We start from the raw sequence: 24,211 nt of genomic DNA on the forward strand, positions 1-24,211 counted from the left end.
CAGGCAGTGTGAAAGTCTGTAGGCAGCTCTTTTTTCTAGCACACAACAACATTTAAATACTTATACAAATTAACTGTACAAATATTTCAAAATATATCAGCAGTTATGAAAGCAGAAATGAAGCAACTTTTTTAGTTCTTAAGTCTGATGGAAACAAACCTTTTAATAGGATCAAACAAAATCAAGGCAGCACACTATCCACATTCTACCACCTCTCCCTCAGGCCTGGGGAGATCTCGAAGAGGTGGTACAAAGCATTGGAGACCACTAGCAGCCAATCCACCTCCATGCTCGTCTCCAGAGACCACGCGAGGCAGTGAAAAACAAAGGGGGAGAGACCACTTACCTACTGATGTCAAAAGAGTGGGAAACATCTTTTGTCCCAACCATTGTAAACCATAGTAGTGATTAACCGGATTCCATTCTAAGTATTCATTCCAGTGGATATCAATACAAGCGATACATAACATTATTTTTCTTTTTTTTTAAAAGCAATAATTAAACTCAAATACAATAGCTTTGAGGATAAACGTAAGAAGAAAAGATTAAAATTGTTACATTATTCAAAGGGTATAGTCAAAAAACTAAATTCAAATATTAACAGTTAATATTATCAATCAAACATTTACTTGGTACTTTGACCAAAGCTTTATTACCATAATTTTTCAAAGACTGAAGACCATCTCTGAAGCATGCTCAACTTGGACTGGACATCTCTTACTAGGGAAACTATAGTATGCAATAATCAAATTATAACTATGTATGCATCTCCGTAGATGATATGCATTCCCCCATGCTTTTTTTCCAACATTCTATTTCAATCACTCAACTTTTAATGAATAAAATATTAGATTTTTGGTGCTTAAATTGGAGAAAATGTATTAATCAATAACTATGCATTTAGATAAATGTAACTTTGACTCTGTATGCCATCCAAAATCTTACAATCCATTTCACAGTTGAAATATTCATAGATCAACACATATTTTTGTTCACTATTTCTCACTATAATCCTTACCTGAAGCATTTATTTTTTATTTGTTATCACTTTTCTATAACGTGATCAGGACCCAGTGAATGTCAGAGAGCGTTGCTGAGGAACATTTTCATAGTGCTCACAATAAGTTTACATAAGATGGGAGTTTCACATAATGTTTTCCTAAGGACCTTTCTAGGATTTTTGGGGGTCGGCAGAAAGAAAATGTGCGAGACCCCATTAATTTGCATACAACGTGACACATTAAGGGCTGTTTGTAACTCCATAGATGAGCCTGTTGGGTCCTGAAGCTGCTTTGTGCAGGCCCCTTCTGGGCTGCAGCCCATCCCACGCATCCACCTATCAGCCACGCCCCTTTGCAATACCATGCTACACCATGGCTGCTAGGTGAATGGGAGGCAGTGGTTAATTTGTAAAAAAATAATAAGTTCTCGTCAGGAGGCAGCTTGCACCAGCCCATTTATCCTGAAAGCGCCACCTAAAACAGAACCAACTACTTACCACAAAACTGGGTAGAGGATGTGGCATAGTAATTGGGAGAGCTGCCGACTTCAAAGCTGGGGAACCAGGTTAGAGTTTCGGCATTGGCTCAACATCCTATGATTCGGGGCAAATCACTTAATCTCCCCTTACATGAATGTTTCTTTAAGTGGGCTCATGAAAATCACTGCTGTTGGTGATTAATTGCGGGTGCTGAGCACCGGAAGCCACTGGCACAAATTAAGCACAGATTGGAGGGCACCCCCTCCAGTGATACCAAGTGCAACAAGATACAATTTTTTCCAATTGGATTAGCAGGGGGCACAAGAGGACCGGTGTGGGGCCTCATGTTGGTGGGCTGATGGTGGGTCCCTTTGGCAGCTGCCAGCACTGCCGGCCCTGTGTTTTACCAAACAACAGATTCAAACTGCTATACAAGTAGAGTTCCTAAGGACTGTGTAAAGCAATGGTTCACCAGATAATAGAATTTATATTGCAAAAAAGTAGTTTGCTCAAGAAACAGATTCTGCAGGGTGGAAATACGGAGTTAAACCATGCAGTTACAGGAATCAGAAATATCTGTCATAGTCTTTCTTGCTGTAATATTCAGATTCTGTCTAAAGTGTGAGCATCTGGCATTTATTTAGAAATTCTTCCAATATGTCCGATGGGTTACTGGACTGCATTTGTCATACAGGTGAGGAGACTCACTGTGATACCGGTCCAACCACTAATGTTAGTGCAGCTTATGAGGAAATGTGCTTGTAGCTCAAAACAAAGCCAGACACTCTGCTGGTCAAGGCCCTGCTCAGTCTGTCCTCCAGCTGGGTTCTCTCAGATGCTAGATCCACAGAATGGTGGCTCATCTTCTCGTAAGACAGCCCCACCACCACACACAGCTGCAAACAGTCACCTCTTTTCCCCCATCTCTCTGTTAGGTCACACCAATTGCTGCGCTAAGGTTTGATGGTCCACCCAGCTTCAGCAGGTCCACCAATGAAGCAATATTCATAGTCTGTAATCCAGACTATAATAATCTGTAACCCCAGTGTGAACAACCAGTCCAGATGTCTTCAGTCCTGAGACTGTAAGGCTGCGGGGCATCTGTCGCTGAAAATCTCTTGGGTCTGAAAAGAGTAACAAGTGATTGGATGAAAATACCTTTACCTGAAACAAACAAAATACGATTCAGTGAGAAATAAATACAATCTTCTCGTCTATTACTAATTTCCCTCAAAAGAGTTCTAGTCACAGTCAAATCTCAGCAGGTGCAAAACCCCACCAATCAGGCCATATATTTGTAGCAGTGTCTTGTTCTCAATTAAGCTTAATATAATGAAGGCCTTTTTAAAAACAAAATGAATAACTTGAAAGCATCTAAAGTCAACCAAACATATATATCCTTCGACATTTAACTTGCCATAGTGTACCATTTAATCAGAAATAACACAATAAATTAATTTCTAACTTGTAACATATCTTATATTCAAATAATAGAAAAAAATTGTTTCATTATTGCTGAAGAATAATGGAGCAGTCAGACATAGCACAGTGAATTTCAGTCTTGTCAATTGCAAAAGTAAGTAACATATTAGGTAAGAAAAGCAGTTCTCCTTTACAGTTTGCAGTCAATCTTGATGTTGGGGGAAGAAGCAACCATAATAGCAGTTTGAAAATAAAAACTCTGCAATGGTTGAAAGTAACTCGACGTTAAGAATTCATGTGCCACGAGCTCGGAAATCATTTATGCGTTATCTGTGCAGGAATTTAATTTGATATACACCTAAAAAGAATTCTGGTGCTTTCTTCACCGACGTCATCGGACTCGGAGCATTATCTGGCAATTGCCATCAGCAACAATTCACACAGAGCCCCCGAATGTGTGATAGTAAATTACTTGTAAGTAATTTCTCTTTTCTCTTTCCTCAATGTATGATCAGTACAACCAACATGACCTTTCACCCCAGGAATTAAAGAAGCAAAGACATAGTGGACACTTCGAGACTGGCCTTATTACAAAAAATAAATGTTATTTATGTTCACTGTGGCACATTCTAATTGCAACAAGCTCATCCAATGGCGTCCCTAATCCTTACTGTTAAATCTGGTTCTAAATTGTTCTTTTACTCTAATAGCTTTAAGGTTTCCTTCCCACATAGCTCTAAATTCTGCCAAAACCATGGGCCTCAGTTCGAGTTTGAAGGAGACTGAAAATTCCCTCGATTTTGGAGGAAACTTTAAATGTGGATTAAAAAAGACAAACTGAATTTCTTCCACAATAGGGATATTAGTGTAAAACAAGTTCACCTAGGGGATAATGCAGCACATCTGGGGGCATATTATCAAGGGTGTAATCTCTGCTTTTTCTGCACATAGCGCCGAAAAAGCGGCGATTTTTTTATCACTCAATCAACAAGGACACGCTAACAAGCGTTAGCGCATGTTTCCTTGCTACTTTGCATGTCAGCGATCAATATCACTAATGACATGCAAATTAGGTGTTCCCGTCCATAACTCCATGTCAATTCACGCTGACACGGCTTCTCGCTATTTACAACCCTGCAGCAGACCCGCGATTTAAAAAGATTTTAAAAAACGCGCTATCCGCGTTTATCGCTGGAATTTAACGTCTGCTTTTTATTTGGCTTAGCTAGACTAATAATGGGAGGTGGATTGTATGTTTAGGTCCACACTCCCCTATCAGCAAGCAGGCCCATAGCGCTGTGAAATCTTTGCTGGATTTCACACGCTATTTCTCATTTTCGTCCTCTATCGCTGGAATTACATCGCCTGTTAGCAAAGCGTTGTAATCCGGCGATAGACGGCGATAAACAGAAACGTGCTAGGTGCGCTTAGTGATGTTTATCGCTATTCTTCAATAATATGCCCCTTAGTTTCCTTGAAAAACATTTTAGGACGTTCAGTTCCCTCCAATGCAAGGCTCTGTATTATTTCAACCTTTGACAGGTCTGGCTCCATATTGATCAAAATCATGTTCAGGTACTGTTTCCTAGAGCCTGTTAATTTAGCTCACTGTTGCATCTATCAGCTGGCACCACCAGCCACCCTGTGTATATAGTAATCACCCTTATAAAAGGTATTTTTTAGGTCCTGCCAACCTCATGTTTCCCCAAAAAAGTCTAATAAAAATATATATATTTATAGGGCTTTCAGTCAACTCTCTTTTGCCTTTGGTCATTTCAAAAGTCACTCAACCAATGCTCCCTTCCAACACAACACAAAGTATAGATCAATGGGTCAGTCTGCCTCAGCCACTGGAGAACCTCACTTTGAATAGCCGCATTATAGCTGTCTGCATATAAATAAATATTCATAAACAATAACTCTCCTCAACAGTGAAAATGTTAAGACACTTGTATTTGCCAGTCATTGCTAGTGAAATAAGGTGTCATCAGTTATTGCCATAACAATCCAGACATTTATTGTACGTTGCAATGTTAACTCATCATAATAAATAAGGGTGGGCGTCAAATTCCGTTCCGCTCGCGGAATTTGTGATATTTTGACATTTTCACGTTCTGCGGAGAACGCGAAAATGCCAAAATTTCCACGATTTGAAGCGTTGCGAATGTTTTTTTCATGTTCGCGCTTTGAAAATGCGTTCGTGCGCGCGCAATCGCCTTACCGGGATCCCCGCATTCGCCGACGAGTTTTCCAATCCGTTCGCGTGCTCCACGAGATGTTGATAGCCGGTCACGCTATCCCACTAGAGCTCACGATCGCGATCACATCATTCGCCTCGCCATCAGACACCGCGAGAGTCTGAGATCGCGAACACGTCATTTTCCACTGTGAGAGAGAGCGTGAGGTAGCGAACACGTCAATCTCCACCGCGACAGAGAGCATGAGATCGCGAACATTTCATTTTGGACACGCCATCAGCATCCAGCGGAAGTGTGGTGAAGCTCGCGATCGCGAACACACCAAATTTTCAATCTGGAGAAGAATATTAACTCTAGCAGCATAGAACCTTCTGTAAATGATGATTTGGATGAAAAAAACTCCTCAGATTGACATTTGGCTGTCCTTTTTTGTGTAAGGAGTCCTTTTTAAAAATAAAACTTTTTGGGGGGAGAGGGAGGAAGTGCCACAGAGTCTCCAACTTCCTGTTCCTGTCCAGCAGGCTCCTCCCAGTGCTTTGTCCATCTCCTGTTCATTCTGCCTTTGGATTTGAGCTGGAAGGATCACTCTTTGTGTCTGCGGCATCATTATCATTGGATTTCAGGAATTTTGAATTTGATATTTTACAAGTAAGTTGGTGTTGTGTCTGTTTGATTGGGGGCATTGCAGTTGCTGCAACTACAATTTTGGTAGTTATCATTCTTTTTTTTAAATTGTTGGGGGTAGCCAGTAGGCCTAGAGCTAGTCATGGGTGGGTGCATGATGAAGCAACTGTTCCTTTGGTGTGTGTTGAATGTTTTTCAAACATATTTAGGGCATGGATGGCATTGGATTGAGTTGGAAAATTTGTTTTTTTGGGGGTATTTCTGGTTGTGTGTTAAAGAAATGCCTTTGTTGTGTGTGCCTGGTGTGTTGGTGTGCAGCCTGCAGACCTTGTTTTGCCCTGTGGATTTTCGTTTTTGCATTTTATTGCATTAAAAAGGCAAAGCACTGTGGTTTAGCATGCATCTTTTGCCTGGCTTCTTTTATAGGCCTTTTGTCAGTTCATTGTTTCCCAGGCCTCCTGCTTGTTGCTTGTGATTTGTGAGTGTCCATGTGGCTGGTGGCCTTTTCTGGTGGGAGTTATTAGTGTGCTGCTTTTGCCATATATAGGCCTGCATGGTATTCCTTTGTGGCCTAGGCTTCTTGTTGTGGGACTGGCCATGAGGCTGGCGGCCATTTTGAAGGCAGGCAGTGTGTTTTTTGCAACAGGCCTGCATTGTCTGTCTTCTGTTTCTTGTAGTTGGGTGGGCCTGGCCATGTGGCTGGTTGCCATTTTGAAGACTAGGCCTGCAAGCTTGTGTGGCCTTGTCTGCCCATGGGCCTGCTTTCATCCAGTAGGCTCAGAGCAGGTAGCCACAGGTGCATTAAACAGGTGTTTCTGTGTGTTCTGTTGAATTTAAACATCATTTAGGGCATGGATGGTATTGGATTGAGTTGGAAAATGTGTTTTTGGGGGGTATTTCTGTTTTTGGGTGTGTGTTAAAGAAAGGCCTTTGTTGTGTCTGCCTGGTGTGTTGGTTTGCACCCTGCAGACCTTGTTTTGCCCTGTGGATTTTCTTTTTTGCATTTTATTGCATTAAAAGGGCAAAGCAGTGTGGTTTAGCATGCATTCTTTGCCTGGCTTCTTTTATAGGCCTTTAGCCAGTTCATTGTTTCCCAGGCCTCCTTCTTATTGCTTGTGATTTATGAGTGTCCATGTGGCTGGTGGCCTTTTCTGGTGGGAGTTATTAGTGTGCTGCTTTTTCCATATATAGGCCTGCATGGTATTCCTTTGTGGCCTAGGCTTCTTGTTGTGGGCCTGGCCATGAGGCTGGCGGCCATTTGCGAAGGCAGGCAGTGTGTTTTTTGCAACAGGCCTGCATTGTCTGTCTTCTGTTTCTTGTAGTTGGGTGGGCCTGGCCATGTGGCTGGTGGCCAATTTGAAGCCTAGGCCTGCAAGCTTGTGTGGCCTTGTCTGCCCATGTGCCTGCTTTCATCCAGTAGGCTCAGAGCAGGTAGCCACAGGTGCATTAAACAAGTGTTTCTGTGTGTTCTGTTGAATTTAAACATCATTTAGGGCATGGGTGGCATTGGATTGAGTTAGAAAATATGTTTTTGGGAGTTATTTCTGTTTTTGCGTGTGTGTTAAAGAAATGCCTTTGTTGTGTGTGCCTGGTGTGTTGGTGTGCACCCTGCAGACCTTGTTATGCCCTATGGATTTTCATTTTTGCATTTTATTGCATTAAAAGGGCAAAGCAGTGTAGTTTAGCATGCATCTTTTGACTGGCTTCTTTTATAGGCCTTTAGTCAGTTCATTGTTTCCCAGGCCTCCTTCTTGTTGCTTGTGAAGGCAGGCAGTGTTTTTTTGCAACAGGCCTGCATTGTCTGTCTTCTGTTTCTTGTAGTTGGGTGGGCCTGGCCATATGGCTGGTGGCCATTTTAAAGCCTAGGCCTGCAAGCTTGTGTGGCCTTGTCTGCCCATGGGCCTGCTTTCATCCAGTAGGCTCAGAGCACGTAGCCAGAGGTGCATTAAACAAGTGTTTCTGTGTGTTCTGTTGAATTTAAACATCATTTAGGGCATGGATGGCATTGGATTGTTTTGGAAAATGTGTTTTTGGGGGGTATTTCTGTTTTTGGGTGTGTGTTAAAGAAATGCCTTTGTTGTGTGTGCCTGGTGTGTTGGTGTGCACCCTGCAGACCTTGTTTTGCCCTGTGGAGTTTGGTTTTTGCATTTTATTGCATTAAAAAGGCAAAGCAGTGTGGTTTAGCATGCATCTTTTGCCTGGCTTCTTTTATAGGCCTTTTGTCAGTTCATTGTTTCCCAGGCCTCCTGCTTGTTGCTTGTGATTTTTGAGTGTCCATGTGGCTGGTGGCCTTTTCTGGTGGGAGCTATTATAAGAGTGCTGTTTGGCCATATAGGCCTGCATGGTTTTCCTATTGGCTTACTGCTTCCATCCATCCCCTTTGCCAGCAGCAGCTCCCTTCCATTACATTTGTATTTTGGTTATTGTTCTTAGTCTTCAGTAAGTAGTATAACATAGCCCTTGTTGCCAAAGTCTCACAAATGGCTACACTATATATTGTATTTGTTTGTTTGTACTAGTAGTAAGTGAACCACAACAACAAATGCAACATTTCACTGATGTTCTTCTCCTGGCTTATTTGCTTTTAGGTGCACAAAAAGGCAGAGGAGGAGGTAACTATCAACATCATCCGTTGTACTGCCAGACAGAAGTCCTGCTGCGCACCACATCACGTCCACGTATAACCACAGACATCTCTGCAACTTGTGCACCTGCGTCCTGTCTGACATATGAAGAAGATGGCCCCAAAGAAAGGAACCAGGTCCTCCAGTACCAAGAAAGTTGCCGGTGAGAAGAAGAAGGAACAGAAAAAGGAAGAGGCACTAACCATGACTGGTGTGCAGGCAAATGTGTTTTTTGGGACCCAAAAAATTACGCCTGCAGCAGCGTTGTCCGGGAACCAAGCTGGGAGCAGCACCTCCGCACCAGCGGGCAACCCCACCAACCTAGGCCCAAGCGCATGAGTGTCGCAGAGGTAGCCAGTCTACTAACGAGCAGCGATGTTGAAATGTCATTATCGCAAAGTAGTACACAATCAATGCAGGCTGAAACTCAGCAGATAAGTGTGCAGCAGCAGGCGCAGCCGCAAGAACAGCAGCAGCTGCAAGAACAGCTGAGCCGCAAGAACAGCAGCAGCCGCAAGAACAGCCGCAAGAACAGCAGCAGCCGCAAGAACAGCAGCAGCCGCATGAACAGCAGCCGCCACAAGAACAGAAGCAGCCACAAGAAGAGCCACAATAACAGCCCACAATGGTAGTTGTTCCTCCTGAAGTTGGGGCATCTCAGGAAATCGAGCTTCCTGCAGACAAATTGGAGCAAACAACTGTTTCAGAAGATCCATTGTCTTCCAGCAAGTAAAAGGAGGGTTAGTCCATCATCTTCTTCTTCAAGCCCCGCTTCTGATGATCTTGATGCCACTTGGAAGCCACCAGCTCAGTCTGAGAGTAATGCACGCCACAAGACAAGGCTAGTGAAAAGGATGGTTCCAGAAAGCCTTAGAGTTATGGAGGTAAATGTACAAGAGGGGGATGATGATGATGACGAGCCAGTCATCACGGACATCACTCCCGGCCCAAAGGAGATGGAGACCAACATTATTACCTTATCCAAAATGGCTGCAAGGGATGTAGCATGGATACCGCAAACACACGACCTCCAGCTTCCATATTTTCATTTGCAAAGGAAAGGCAGAGACCTACATCCAGCTCAACCACCACCTCAGTAGGTATTGGTAGAAGTCACAGTGTAGCTGCACAGAGTCCAATTCCAGGCACACCCTCCAGTTCATATGGTATTGAAAGTGGCACATCCAGCAGCACCAGAAAGTTCTTCTCCCCAGTTTGGAACTTCTTTTCGGTTAGCAGTAAGGAGTAGAATATTGCTATATGCTCAATTTGTCGACATGCTGTTAGTCGGGGTAAGCTTGGTACAAACTATGGTACCGGAGGCCAAACAAGTCATCGCAAAAGACACCAATCAATCAATCATAGGCATTTGTATAGCGCACTGCTCACCCGGAGGGTCTCAAGGCGCTGGGGGGGGGGGGAAACGCTACTGCTCGAACAGCCAGGTCTTGAGTTGCTTCCTGAAGGCGAGATGGTCTTGCGTTGTCCGGAGGTGGATGGGGAGGGAGTTCCATGTCTTGGCTGCCAGGTAGGAGAAGGATCTTCCTCCGGCGGTGGCTCTGCGGATGCGGGGGACGGTGGCGAGAGCGAGGCTGGCGGAGCGGAGCGGAGCTGGCGGGTGGGCTTGTGGAAGGTCAGGCGGCTGTTGAGGAACTTGGGGCCCAGGTCGTGGAGGGCCTTGTGTGCGTGGGTGAGGAGTCGGAACGTGATTCTTTTGTTGACGGGGAGCCAGTGCAGGTCTCTCAGGTGTCCGGAGATGTGGCTGTGCCAGGGGATGTCCAGGATGAGTCGTGCTGAGGCGTTCTGGATCCGTTGGAGTTTCTTCTGGAGTTTGGCGGTGGTGCCGGCGTAGAGGGCATTCCCGTAGTCCAGCCAACTGGTGACGAGGGCCTGGGTGACCGTCTTCCTGGTCTCGGTGGGGATCCACCGGAAGATCTTTCGAAGCATGCGCAGGGTGTTGAAGCATGAAGACGAGACGGCGTTGACTTGTCTGGTCATCAAGAGGGAGGAGTCCAGGATGAAGCCTAGGTTGCGTGCGTGGTCCGTTGGCTTGGGGGTGGCTCCCAGGGCAGGGGGCCACCAGGAGTCATCCCAGGCGGAGGGTGATGATCCCAGGATGAGGACCTCCGTCTTGTCTGAGTTCAGTTTCAGGCGGCTGTTCTTCATCCATTCGGCGACGTCTTTCATCCCTTCGTGTAGGCTGGCTCTGGCGGCGTCCGGGTCGCTGGTGAGGGAGAGGATCAGCTGGGTGTCGTCGGCGTATGTGATGATGTTGAGGTTGTGTTGACGTGCGATGGTTGCGAGGGGGCTCATGTAGACGTTGAAGAGGGTGGGGCTGAGCGATGACCCTTGTGGAACGCCGCAGATGACTTCGGTGGCTGCTGACCGGAACGGGGGGAGGCGGACTCTCTGGGTTCTTCCGTTGAGGAATGAGGTGATCCACTCCAGGGCCTTCTCCTGGATGCCGGTGTTGTTCAGGCGCTGTACCAGGGTGCGGTGGCAGACAGTGTCAAACGCTGCGGAGAGGTCCAGGAGGATGAGGGCCGCAGTTTCCCCGTTGTCCATTAGGGATCTGATGTCGTCTGTGGCTGCGATGAGGGCGGTCTCCGTGCTGTGGTTGGCTCCGAAGCCGGATTGCGAGTGGTCGGGGGATCCGTTGGTCTCGAGGAAGGCGGCTAGCTGTCTGTTGACGGTCTTCTCGATGACTTTGGCAGGAAACGGGAGGAGCGAGATGGGGCGGTAGTTCTTGAGGTCGGAGGGGTCTGCAGTTGGTTTCTTCAGCAGGGCACTGATCTCGGCGTGTTTCCAGCACTCCGGGAAGGTGGTGGTGTTGAAGGAGGCGTTGATGATGTCGCGGAGGTGGGGTGCGATGATGTGGTTGGCCGTGTTGAAGATGTGGTGTGGGCAGGGGTCCGTAGGGGATCCGGAGTGGATGGTGTTCATTGTGCGTGTTGTGTCTTCGGTGCTGACTGGGATCCAGGTGCGGAGGGTGGCGGTGGGGGGCATCAGTTCGGTGGTGGGGTTCGTGGTTGGTGGGCCGAAGCTGTTGTGAATGTTGGCGATCTTGTCATGGAAGAAGGCTGCGAGGGAGTCGCAGAGGTCTTGCGAGGGAGTGATGTCATTGTTTCCGGCGTCGGGGTTGGAGAGCTCTTTGACGATGCTGAAGAGTTCCTTGCTGTTGTGGGTGTTGTTGTCCAGTCGTTCCTTGAAGGCTGTCTTCTTTGTGGCGCGGATCAGTTGGTGGTGTTTGCGGGTGGCGTGTTTGAGGGCCGTCATGTTGTCTGTGGTCTGGTTGGCGCGCCAGGTGTTCTCCAGGGAGCGGCAGTTCTTCTTGGAGGTGATGAGCTCGTCGGTGAACCAGGAGGCTTTCTTGCAGCCGCGTCTGCTGGGGGGGTTCTTCTTCAGTGGTGCGAGGGCATCTGCGCAGTTGGTGATCCACTGTGTGAGGTTGTTGGTGGCTTCGTTGGGGTCCGTTGAGCTGGTGGGGGGGATCTGGCTGAGGAAGGTGGTGAGCTGGTCGCCGGTGATATTGTTCCAGCTCCTGCGGGGGGCTTGTTGAGGGTGGTGGTGGGTCGTCGTTTTACTGAAGCTGAAGTGGACGCAGCTGTGGTCAGTCCACTGGAGATTGGTGGAGTTGTGGTAAATAAAAATTCCTTTACCGGGACTGAATTTGATACAGAAACATTATAAAATAGCTCAGTAAAATGAGAGGCAGAATCCGTGATATTAGAGTTTCGGAATGGGCTTTATTCCAGTGATCGATTATAATCGGATGCTCCAAGTTCCATCACCACGGGGGTTCAGGAAGTGAAGTACATACTTTATTGACAAGAAGTAACTTTTATAGTACATACTTTACAATGAAGTGAATACAGTAGGCGTAACAATTGATAAAGAAATTGACGTTTTGTCTGCGTAACCGAAAATGGGTGTAATAATGAGTAAAAAGGAACATGATTGGTTATGATGTCATACATAGGTGGATCTATAAGATAATACTTGGCCTAAATGCGCGCGCAGCAGTATGACGTGTAATTGACGTGTAACTAGGGGGTGACGGGGACTTGACATTTAGCTCTATATGTGGAGACGAGAAGTCTGGGGGGTCAAGTCAACCTAATCCCAAATCATATCTAACATCCTATGTTTAAAGAACTATGTTATCCACAAAAGAAGGACTCTCGGATAGAATCTATTCTATACTGACTGTGCGTGCGTGTACAAGCGTCTAAGTGTCTACACTGAATGCGAGGGGGTAGGAATATTCCATGGTAACAGGGCTATGAATTACTTGCATGAGGACAGAGAAGCCGGGCCTTTTGCTTGGTAACTGGAAGAATGTTTACTTAGACTACTAGGCAGGAATGCATCGGCTGAGGGGGAAGCAGATAATTCGAAGGTGAAATACAGTTCTTGGCAGAGAATAGGCTGATGTCAGGCTTCGTGAGCCGCGCAGAGAATGAGACAAAGTTCATGGTCACAGATGCAGGCTCAGACTGGAGCTTTCAGAGGCAGAAGGCAAGAGGAGTTTTGATGACAGAATCAGGGCCTACTTGCCTGGACTGTAAAATGGCATAAGTGAACCATACAAAGCCGGTGGCCTTTCATATTTAGGAATGGAATATCCGGCCTATTCATGGCGGATCTGACAGAGGACATGTTGACGGTGGACGCACATGTGTTTGCGTCTTCATAACTGGAACTGGAGGGAACATACATGTACTTGTGACATGCTCATGTAACCGTTGGGGTCCAAGATAGGGGACATAACTGACCAGAAAAATCCATATTTCCACATTCCCTCCTTGTCCCCTACTTGCCCTTCAAGAGATATCAATCTTCATTAATCCATTGATCTGTTCATATAGCATCATTTGTTCTTCTTTCTTCTTCCGTGACGAATGAAATCTTGGTGGTGGAATACACGATGTGGCACACAGACCACAAATCGCTGGTCCACATTGTAGACATAGACAGCAACTGAATAGTATGAGAAGGCCAATACCTAGGAAGGATAAAACTCTCCATCCCCAGGCTGATACCACATTCCAAAACCAACTGGACCAAGTCCAAGTGCCTGGGTTCTAGTGTATCTGGCTTACAATCTTATGAAGGCGAGTGATGGCTTTATATACAGATGGCGAATTTTCTGGTATGAATACGCAGCAGCTTGATCCGATGACCCTACAAGCTCCGCCCCTATCAGCCAGGATGACGTCAAGGACAAGACGATTTTGAAGCACAACAATCCGCATAGCAGACTGCTCTTCCGTTAAATTGCCTAAGGCGGAAATAGTTTCATTCACCACTGCTTCAAGGGTTCTAGTTAATCTACGTATCAGCTTGCTATTAGTAACAGTACCTATATAGGGAAAGATGCCTTTATTAAAATCTACATACTTGTCCCATGCCGTTTCAGTGTAATCGACAATGGGGAGATCTCTCCGCTCTCTGTTGTGCACTAAATGAATATTTCTGTAATAATCAGGAGGAGCTAGGAAGACAGGTGGCAAAAGGAATGCAATGTAGCAGGTACCATCCCAATCTAGAGGTAGACGCATATATGCAGTCTGACCACATATAAAGTAGGAGTGGCGAGAAGCTCTAAATGAAGATTTTCCTTGATCACTGAATTCTACTATAGTAGTGCATTTACTATGGCCCATATGTATGGAACCAACCTTTCTTACACACAATTCACCTTTCGCTGGGAATACTGACATGGTAGGTAAGACTAGTTCAATTTCAGATACGACATTTAGAATCATGAGATTAGGTGTAAAATTACCTAATCCATATACTTCATTTTCTAGATCAGTTCCTGTTCTTTTGGGGCGACCCTCCTTGTTAGGGTAGCAGACCTTGAGTAAAACTAGGTTCAGGTTTCCCCATATCCAATGGTCTTGGTAAACTGCTGTGTCTGAGTCTATGGAATTGATTAAACTAAACCATGCTCCACAGGAGCCATTATGTGTAAATGGATGTGGAAAGAAAGGCAGGACTCCTTCATAATTCTGATAGGGAGGGAGTCGGCCACACACCCAACAATTAGTGGCATTACTAGTCTGATGGGAATGATGTAACATACTAATGAAAGTGTTATTGCGCAGCGCAAGTCTATAAGACAATTCATGCGGAGGTAAGTCACTAAAAGAATGTTCAGCAGCAACATTATAAACATGTCTAGAAATAGGGTAATATATGTGCAACAACATACTTGTAATAATTATTATGAGACTCAATAAAAACAAAATTAATAATGTCACTATGCAGTGGCTACGCAGTGATTTACAATACGCCTGTCGTTTCAACATTTTTCGGGTATTTTCTCTACTCAGGTCCAAGGGATACATGTCAGAGACAATTCAACCGCTTCACCTTGGAGAGGACTTAAACAATCAAATTGCTCGACTTGTTGGGCCTAAGCTTTAGTTTGTAATTTTCAGAGTTGTTCGGTTCAACAAAAGGACGTTTTGTATCAGTCTGTGAGGGAGTGCAGGGCACAATGTCTATATCCGAGGATAGTCCATGAAATTTCTTGATATGGCTTGAATGAATCCAGCCCTTGCGGCCCTCGATCTTCACGGCTGTCCTCGTGGTCAGCAGGACCAACTTGGGTGTCTTCCACCTGGGCTCCAGCTGAGTCTTTCGGTCGAAATTCCTCACAAAGACAAGATCACCCGGAACAACGTCATGGGGTTTCACCTCAGTGTTGTCGGGAAAGGCTGCAGCTACCTGTGAACGAGAAGATTGTAGTGCAGACATCAAGGAAGCCAAGTAATCTGTCAGCATATTACAGTCAATATCAGTTATTTTGCGTGGTATAGGCGTCCCCCACATATTCGGTGGTCTGCCGAAGATCACCTCATACGGGGATAGCCCTGTTCGAGAGTGTGCTACCATTCTCATGTAAAAGAGTGCAACTGGTAACGCTACTACCCAGTCGACACCTTTTTCTCTGCATATTTTGGACATTCTGATTTTCAGTATCTGGTTATGTCTTTCTACGAGACCTGCTGCCTCGGGGTGTCGGACACAGTGGAATTTCCACTGATATCCTAACAGAAGTGAAACGTGTTTCATTAATTCGGATGAGAACGGCTGGCCGTTATCTGAGTGAACAGCACGTGGTAAACCGTATCGTGGGAAGAATTCTCGAACCAACTGTTTGGCAGTAGTCGGGGCAGTGTAATCTGAAACCGGGTATGCCTCCGTCCAACGGGACAGAGCGCAAACAACTACGAGAACATATTTGAATCCTCGACATCGTTCCATCTGGATATAGTCCATCTGGAGTACTTCAAAAGGATGATTAGGAGTATGAAATCCACCCTGTTCTACGGGAACGCTTTTTCCTGGGTTGAACTGACAACAGATCATACAGGTACGGACCTTTTGTTTTGCTGCTGCTCATAAATGTTTATTGAACCAAATGTGTTGAATGCTGTCTAGCATAGCTTTTTCTCCTAGATGTGCTGGACTATGTATAGTGTTAATTATAACTTGGACCATTGAATCAGGAAGGAACCATACAGACTTTTCCTTCATCATCCATCCTTGGTCCGTTTGGATCCCTCCTAATTCAGTCCATTTCTTTATTTCGTCTGGTGTAGCATGTGTCTGTATGTCAATTACGTCAAGAGTAGGATCTTTAACTGTCATACAATGTGTCGGCATCGGGACTATTGTCTTTGTCATGTCGGGGGTTTGAGTTTGAGCAGTCAGTTTAGCTGTTCTGTCGGCTAGATCATTGCCTTGGGAAATGATATCAGTAACCTTCGTATGAGCCTTACATTTCATAATTGATATTGCAGTGGGTAGATGTATTGCATCTAATAAGGCATGAATGAGGGGTCCGTGCTGAATGTGGGCACCGTGGGAAGTTAAATAACCTCTCTCTCGCCACAGCACGCCGAAGTCATGTACAACTCCGAATGCATAACGTGAGTCAGTGTATATGTTGACTTTTTTATTCGTGGCTTGAATACAGGCTTGTGTCAGAGCGATAAGCTCTGCGGCTTGAGCTGACAAAGTATTTATACGATTAGTTTCAATGACTTCAGTATCTGTGGTGACTGCGTAAGCAGCCACTAACTCTCCTGTACTTGTTCTCATACAAGAACCATCTACATACAATGTTAGGTCTGGATCTGACAATGGGACATCGGTTAAGTCTTGTCTGGGTTTTGTCGTTATTGTAATAACTTCAATACAGTCATGAGCTAGTGGGTCTGTTCCGATTACAGGTAAAAGTGTGGCAGGATTCAATGTGTTACAGCGTCTGATTTCTATATGTGGCTGAAACAATGTAAGTTCGTATCCTGTAAGTCGCGCTATAGTCAAGTGTTGTGTTTGCATTCTATTTACAAGAACCTCTACTGCGTGTGGTACTTGAACTGTCAATGGATGTCCTAACACTATGGCATCGCTTTGTCTGATTGCTAAAGCTGTCGCTGCTACTGATTTTAGGCATGCAGGCAAAGCCTGAGCTACGGGATCTAATGTACTAGAAAAATAAGCACATGGTTTGTGTGCTCCTGCTTGTTCCTGTGTGAGTACTGACAAGGCAGTACCTTCGCGTTCTGTAACAAAGAGTGTAAACTGTTTTCTGTAACATGGCGTTGCTAAAACGGGTGCTTGACATAAAGCTTTCTTTAGGCTTTCAAAAGCTTGTGCATGTTCCTGAGTCCAAGGGAGAACAGTCGATGTGGCTGCCTCCTGTGTTGTCAATTGAATGAGTGGTTTTGCTAGAAATGCATACTGAGGGATCCACTGCCTACAATATGAAGTGAGGCCTATAAAAGCCCGCACCTCCTTTTGTGTCTTGGGTATTGACATGTTAGCTATTAAATGAATGCGGTCGGGTGTAAGCTGCCTTCCCTCCTTGGACAGCGAGTGTCCAAGATAAACAACTCGCTGGACACAGAATTGCAGCTTAAAAGGGGACACCTTGTGTCCCTTTTCGGCTAGAAATTGTAAAACTGTCAGTGATGCTTTCTCACATTCTGGTTCGCTTCTCGCGGTGATCAGCAGATCATCGACGTATTGAAGCAGAGCAGTGTTAACTGGCATGTGGATACTGTCAAGTTCTCGTTTCAGTGCTTGGCTATAGATGCTGGGGCTTTCTGTAAATCCTTGAGGTGCGCGGGAGAATTTAAAGCTACGCCCATTTAAACTAAATCCGAACAAATATTGACTTTCCGGATCTATTGGGACGCTGAAAAAGGCATTTTTGAGATCAATTACAGTAAAGAATGTTGCTTCGGAATCAATAGCTGTCAATAATGACGAGATATCTGGGACCACAGGAAATTGTGGCACAATACATTTGTTTAACTCGCGCAGATCAATAACCAATCGATATACTGGCGGGGCTGTAGGATCTGTTCGTTTAAGAATCGGAATTATCGGTGAATTACATACATTGGAGTCTGTTTCTACAACTACTCCTTGGGCAATAAGCTCGTCAATGATTTGTAGTAAAGCCACTACAGCATCTGGTGGTAACTTGTATTGTCGCATTCGTGGTAGCACCACTCCTGCCTTTAGTGTGACTCGATATGGTGTAATATTCATGCAACCAACATCAGTAGGGCCTTGTGCCCATAGATGTGTAGGTAAAGTCTGCAGTCGGGGATCCATGTCTCTAGATACATAGTGACCTTTAAAATCACGTAAAAACAACCTTACTCCTTCCGGAGAACAACATATTATGGCTCCTAGGGCTTTCAGGGTTTTAATTCCTAACAGATTTTCTGGGCATGATTTAGTAAGCAATAAATCTGTAGTTCGGGTCAGAGGTCCTATCGTAAGTGGAAGAGGCTGTGATACTTCATTAACAATAGGTTTTCCTGAAAAACCAAGGGAAATATTCTGAGAGCCTGAGAGGGGTGCCCCTGGAACTTCACTACGTTTTATAGTTGTTCGACTTGCCCCTGTATCGAGTAAAAATTTTCTATCTTGACCTAATAATTCACTATGTACGTAAGGTCCTTCTTGATCTACAGGAATCTCGATAAGGGGTAAGTCAACTTCCCTCTCTAGGCTAGTTCATGCGTAACGCTGATACTCGGGATATTCATACTGTGCGGTCTGATACATTTGTCGTGTTGTTGTCTGTGTGGCAGCAACAGGCAACGGTGGTGCAGCTGGCACAAACTGTATTGGCTGTTGTGCGGCTGGCATGGCCTGGGCATGCTGCATAGCTCCTTGTTCATTCTGATCTTGTCTTAGTGGCCGTGATCTTTCTTGTGTTTTACCTATGGCGATATTATGTTTTAAAACTGGACAGTCGTGTACGTAATGACCTGGCTTTTTACAATAATTGCATGTCCCTTTTACAGGTCCTGCTGAATCGGAATGTGTCATACCCTTTTTATGTCCTTCAGCTGGAACTGTCTGGGAAACTAGCATTTTCATTTTCGTGTCTTTCATGCGTCTGTGTTCATGTTCTTGTTCCTCTCTAATTCTATTGTGGTGGTACTGTAACATTTGTAACATTTGTGTTGGAGTGTTACCTTGCCAGGTACTCTCGAATTTTAATACTCTATTCTTTACTGGGGGCAGGGCATTTTCCACTAATTTTGTTACAAACAGATGTGGGTATGATTCGCTACTTGCTTTTATGCCACTATTTATACCAAAACATTTCTCGAATCTGGCATAGTAATCACTAGTGTCTTCATCTTGCTTCTGTTTACAGGCTGAAATTGTACCCCAATCTTCCTTTTTCGTAGTTAATAAACGTGGCAGTACCTGTACTAGTAGACCTGGTAGTGCTTTAGTTTTGTCCCCAAGCCCCGAACCTGGACCTCGGGCCCTTTCTTCTGCTTCTAATGCTGACCATTCTATCTTTTGGTCTCCTACCTCCCACTCTTTTTCCTTGAGTTTCTCATAAATGCCAGCAGGCATCAACACCTTTAATATTGGCATAATGTCGGGGTAGGTATACTCTCCCATGAGTAACATGTCTTTAATTTCTCGGTGAAAACCCGCTGGGTCTTTGTCATGACTGGGTACCACTTTCTTCATTTCTAACAATTCTATTTTCGATATGGGCGTATATACAAATACACGTTTAAACTGATTGTCCTCGCCTTTTATTGGGTGTACTTCTCGTAAGGGATTCTGTCTCTCCATGTGATACGTGGTTCTTTCCTTGACAGGCAATGAGACATGCTCTGAGCATACAAAAAGAATATACTGCTTACTTGATACTAGAATTTCTTTAATTAATTTAGTACCTGGACCTCTCCATTTATTCATAAGCAATTCAGTCAATATGTCTGGTAAGGGACCAGGGTCCGAATGCTGACTCTGATATAGTATAATGAGTTGTTGAATCATATAAATCCCAGCTAACCTCTGCTCATCTGGGGTGAGATTCAAAAATGTGCGTACTACTGTCTCATCACTATATTTTCCGGGACTGTCCATCCAATGGACAGCTGCCCTTGCTAAATCTTGTTCATCCATAGAATCGAGAAAATGATAACCCCTTCGTTCTCGGAGTAGCTTGTCGGCGGTTTGGAACGAATGCTCGTTAGACCTTATATTAATTATAGGTATTTGGAAATTCCTGTCAGTATCTGGACATATTGGACGTATTGAGTCAGTATGACATCTAGTCTGATTCCTATTACAAGATCTTCCTCTACCTACATAGGCTATGGTGTCCGACTGTCCTGCGGGCAGTCCTGACCCTTCTTCCTCGCTTTGTTCGAACTCGTCTGTCTCTAATCTCTCTTCGTGTAGGCGTTCTATTTCTTTACGGATCTTTCGGCACATGGCTATTATACAATTTTGCTTATCGTGTCTCCCTTCTGATATATTCTGGCTCCATCTTGTAAGAATTTGCATTGCTTCCGGGTCTACCCCCGGTCGGTCTTGATTTCTGATCACACAGTTTATGAGGAAACGTAACAGTTCCCCCTGTATCTCTACTTTCTGGTATTCCATAGCTCTGTTAATACATTCTGGATCTCGCCCTGTTTGGACAAAATGATATATTTTATCTAGATGCGCAGTCATTCCTGGTAGCTTCGCTAAATACCCTGCGGCTCGTCTGATACGTAATGATGCCAGGATCATTTCGTCCTCTTTACCGAGCACCGGGTCATATCTACAATCAATAAGAAGTTCCTTAAGCGTACGATCACTTACGAATTTGGGTGTACGTGAATGCGCTGACTCTTGAAAAATAAGTTTATTTATTCTAGGTGGCGTAGAAAAAATATTGGTAGCACCTCCCGTGGCCCCCTCTGGGGCGTCGGGTGTGAAAGGATTCGTCGAACGTGACACAGCAACTATAGGTGTGGACTCAGCTATAGAAGTACCTGTAGGAACAGATGCAGAAACAGATGTGCTTGCCGGAACTTGTGACTCGATTTGTTGCTGTAGGGATACGGGTGCTGGATCTTGGCGTTGGACCTCCCTGGTATGCGGTCTACGTGGGGCGGAATTAGCATACTCGGGAGCTGCGTCATCTAAATATGAGGAAAGAAAAACATCTTCTGCGGTTCTAGGATGCCCCTTAGGATGTACCTTGATTGGGAATAATGGGGGTGGCAAGTCTTTCGGTATCTCTGGAGTAGCCTTAGGTAATCCTTCGGCCAGAAGGGGATACATACCATTCATAAGGGCATTTCTTTGTCTGTCTACTTGTTCTGATTTCACTCGGATACCTTCCTCAATTAATAGATTTTCTTGAACTTTGTTTGAACTCTCTTTACTCTTCTCTTCCTGTCTACGTGCTTTTTCTGTACGTCTATGAGATTCTTTACGCCATAACTCGACGGCGTCTTTCTGTGACTGTCTGACTTTCCTTTTCCATAACTCTTCCTCGACTTTCATGATGCACTCTGCATCCCAGGTTCCCGCTGCGGGCCATCTCTGACTTTCTGGTAATCCCTTGGTGTAGTCTACCCATAAATCAAGAAATAATATAGCGTCTAAGCCATGTTTGTGATACATGAAGTGCCCTGGAGTATCCCTAGGAGGAATAGGGACGGCTTCTTCGAGTACCCCTTTTCTAGTAGTGATCTGTCTTAATTTCGAAAAGAGCGGCATATTGACAATCTGATCTGATACTTAATCTTGAACACACTTAATACAAAAGCACAATAATGAACAACCATTCATACCACAATATGCAGGACGTTTAACACATTAAACATTAAAACCTTAAACCTTTAACTGAAACAACAATGATGATCGTCTGCATAACTAATCACCATGCTTAATTCTTGACTGTAACTAGATACTTCGGAATACTTGATATACTGCTAAACAGTACAGATACACTGCTAAAACAGTGCAGACCGGATTTGTGTACCCAAACCCGTCTTGACCGGCACAACCTATGTGCACGTCAGAAATGCCTCCCCAGTAATGGTACTCACCGGGTAGCTTCGGAAACAGAAGGCCTCGGTAACTTGAACTTGAACCGGACTGGACTCGACTCGACTCGACTCGTCGGAAACTGGGCTTGACTTCGAACTGGTGGGTCTCTGTATACCTCGGATCTTGCTCTCTCAGCTAGGCTCTGGTCGGGATACTTCGCACTTCTCACCGCCTCGTCTGGGTGTTGATCGCAGTCTCAGTCGCCCCCGCTTGACCGGAGGGAGATACAGGAAATCCTGTTGGTACGCGTTATTGTCCGTCCAGCTGTGGCAGGAGACCGGGCCTGCTACTCACCGCCGGCGCGTGAGATGAGAAAGTGTCCCTGTTCGGGCGCCATCATGTGGTAAATAAAAATTCCTTTACCGGGACTGAATTTGATACAGAAACATTATAAAATAGCTCAGTAAAATGAGAGGCAGAATCCGTGATATTAGAGTTTCGGAATGGGCTTTATTCCAGTGATCGATTATAATCGGATGCTCCAAGTTCCATCACCACGGGGGTTCAGGAAGTGAAGTACATACTTTATTGACAAGAAGTAACTTTTATAGTACATACTTTACAATGAAGTGAATACAGTAGGCGTAACAATTGATAAAGAAATTGACGTTTTGTCTGCGTAACCGAAAATGGGTGTAATAATGAGTAAAAAGGAACATGATTGGGTATGATGTCATACATAGGTGGATCTATAAGATAATACTTGGCCTAAATGCGCGCGCAGCAGTATGACGTGTAATTGACGTGTAACTAGGGGGTGACGGGGACTTGACATTTAGCTCTATATGTGGAGACGAGAAGTCTGGGGGGTCAAGTCAACCTAATCCCAAATCATATCTAACATCCTATGTTTAAAGAACTATGTTATCCACAAAAGAAGGACTCTCGGATAGAATCTATTCTATACTGACTGTGCGTGCGTGTACAAGCGTCTAAGTGTCTACACTGAATGCGAGGGGGTAGGAATATTCCATGGTAACAGGGCTATGAATTACTTGCATGAGGACAGAGAAGCCGGGCCTTTTGCTTGGTAACTGGAAGAATGTTTACTTAGACTACTAGGCAGGAATGCATCGGCTGAGGGGGAAGCAGATAATTCGAAGGTGAAATACAGTTCTTGGCAGAGAATAGGCTGATGTCAGGCTTCGTGAGCCGCGCAGAGAATGAGACAAAGTTCATGGTCACAGATGCAGGCTCAGACTGGAGCTTTCAGAGGCAGAAGGCAAGAGGAGTTTTGATGACAGAATCAGGGCCTACTTGCCTGGACTGTAAAATGGCATAAGTGAACCATACAAAGCCGGTGGCCTTTCATATTTAGGAATGGAATATCCGGCCTATTCATGGCGGATCTGACAGAAGACATGTTGACGGTGGACGCACATGTGTTTGCGTCTTCATAACTGGAACTGGAGGGAACATACATGTACTTGTGACATGCTCATGTAACCGTTGGGGTCCAAGATAGGGGACATAACTGACCAGAAAAATCCATATTTCCACAGAGTGGCTGAAGGTGACGTATTTGCTGGATGAGAAGACTAGGTCAAGCGTGTGGCCGGCGTAGTGGGTGGGGGTGGTTACCAGTTGCTTGAGTCCGAGGTTGGCCAGGTTGTCCAACAGAGCAGTGGTGTTGCGGTCCTTGTTGTCCTCCAGGTGGAAGTTGAGGTCCCCCAGGAGGATGTAGTCGGTGGAATTGATGGCGTGCGGGCTGACGAAGTCTGTGATGTCTTCGCTGAACTGTGTGCATGGTCCCGGTGGTCTGTAGACGAGGGTGCCTCTGAGCGTGGTCTTGGGGTCGGTGTGTATCTGGAAGTGGAGGTGTTCGGCGGAGGTGAAGGTGTCATCGGAGTTGGTCGTGATGCGGATGGTGTTCTTGTGGATGATGGCGATGCCTCCTCCTGTCTGGTTGATGCGGTTCTTCCTGGTGATTTTGTAGCCTTCTGGGACGGCGATGGCGACGTCGGGCGCTCAGGAGGCGTTCATCCAGGTTTCCGTCAGGAAGGCGATGTCTGGTGCTGTCGAGTCGAGGAGGTTCCAGAGTTCGACGGCATGCCTGTGAACGGAGCGGGTGTTGAGCAGGATGCACATCAGGTGTTTGTTGCTGGGGCTCGGTTTAGCAGGTGCGGTGTTGGGTCGGAGGCCGGTAAAGCGGCAGGTCAGGCAGGTGAAGGGTCCGTGGGTGCATCTCGGGGTGGCTCGGTAGCAGGCGGTGTTTCGGCCGGCGGGGCGGCGAATGGAATCACAGGGGGGCGGGGCCGCAGGGAGGCAGCGGCGGCAAATTCCAAGAAGCAGCGGGCAGCGGGAAATTCCCAGGAGCAGCGGGAAATTCCCAGGAGCAGCGGGCAGCGAGCGAAGGAATCTGCAGGCAGGAGGCCGCAAAGGCAGGCAGGAGCGGCAGCAGTGAGTGGGGCGACCAAGCCCTGTGGAGGGCTGAGCGGTGGAAGGTTGACCTACTTCGCTTA

The 24,211-nt window shown here is 45.5% G+C and overlaps 1 long non-coding RNA gene across 1 annotated transcript in view; it reads right to left on the reverse strand.

Annotated features, from left to right (window-relative positions):
- Nucleotides 1-207: 207 nt before the first annotated feature.
- The window catches only part of LOC146802567 (uncharacterized), a 123,811-nt gene continuing 99,807 nt past the window's right edge, over nt 208-24,211 (reverse strand). The window contains exon 3 of the long non-coding RNA XR_014967419.1: nt 208-2,644. This is a non-coding gene — a long non-coding RNA (uncharacterized LOC146802567). The remainder of the gene's footprint in view (nt 2,645-24,211) is intronic.

This window comes from Triturus cristatus, chromosome 8 (assembly GCF_964204655.1).
Source record: "Triturus cristatus chromosome 8, aTriCri1.1, whole genome shotgun sequence".
Taxonomy (NCBI): domain Eukaryota; kingdom Metazoa; phylum Chordata; class Amphibia; order Caudata; family Salamandridae; genus Triturus; species Triturus cristatus.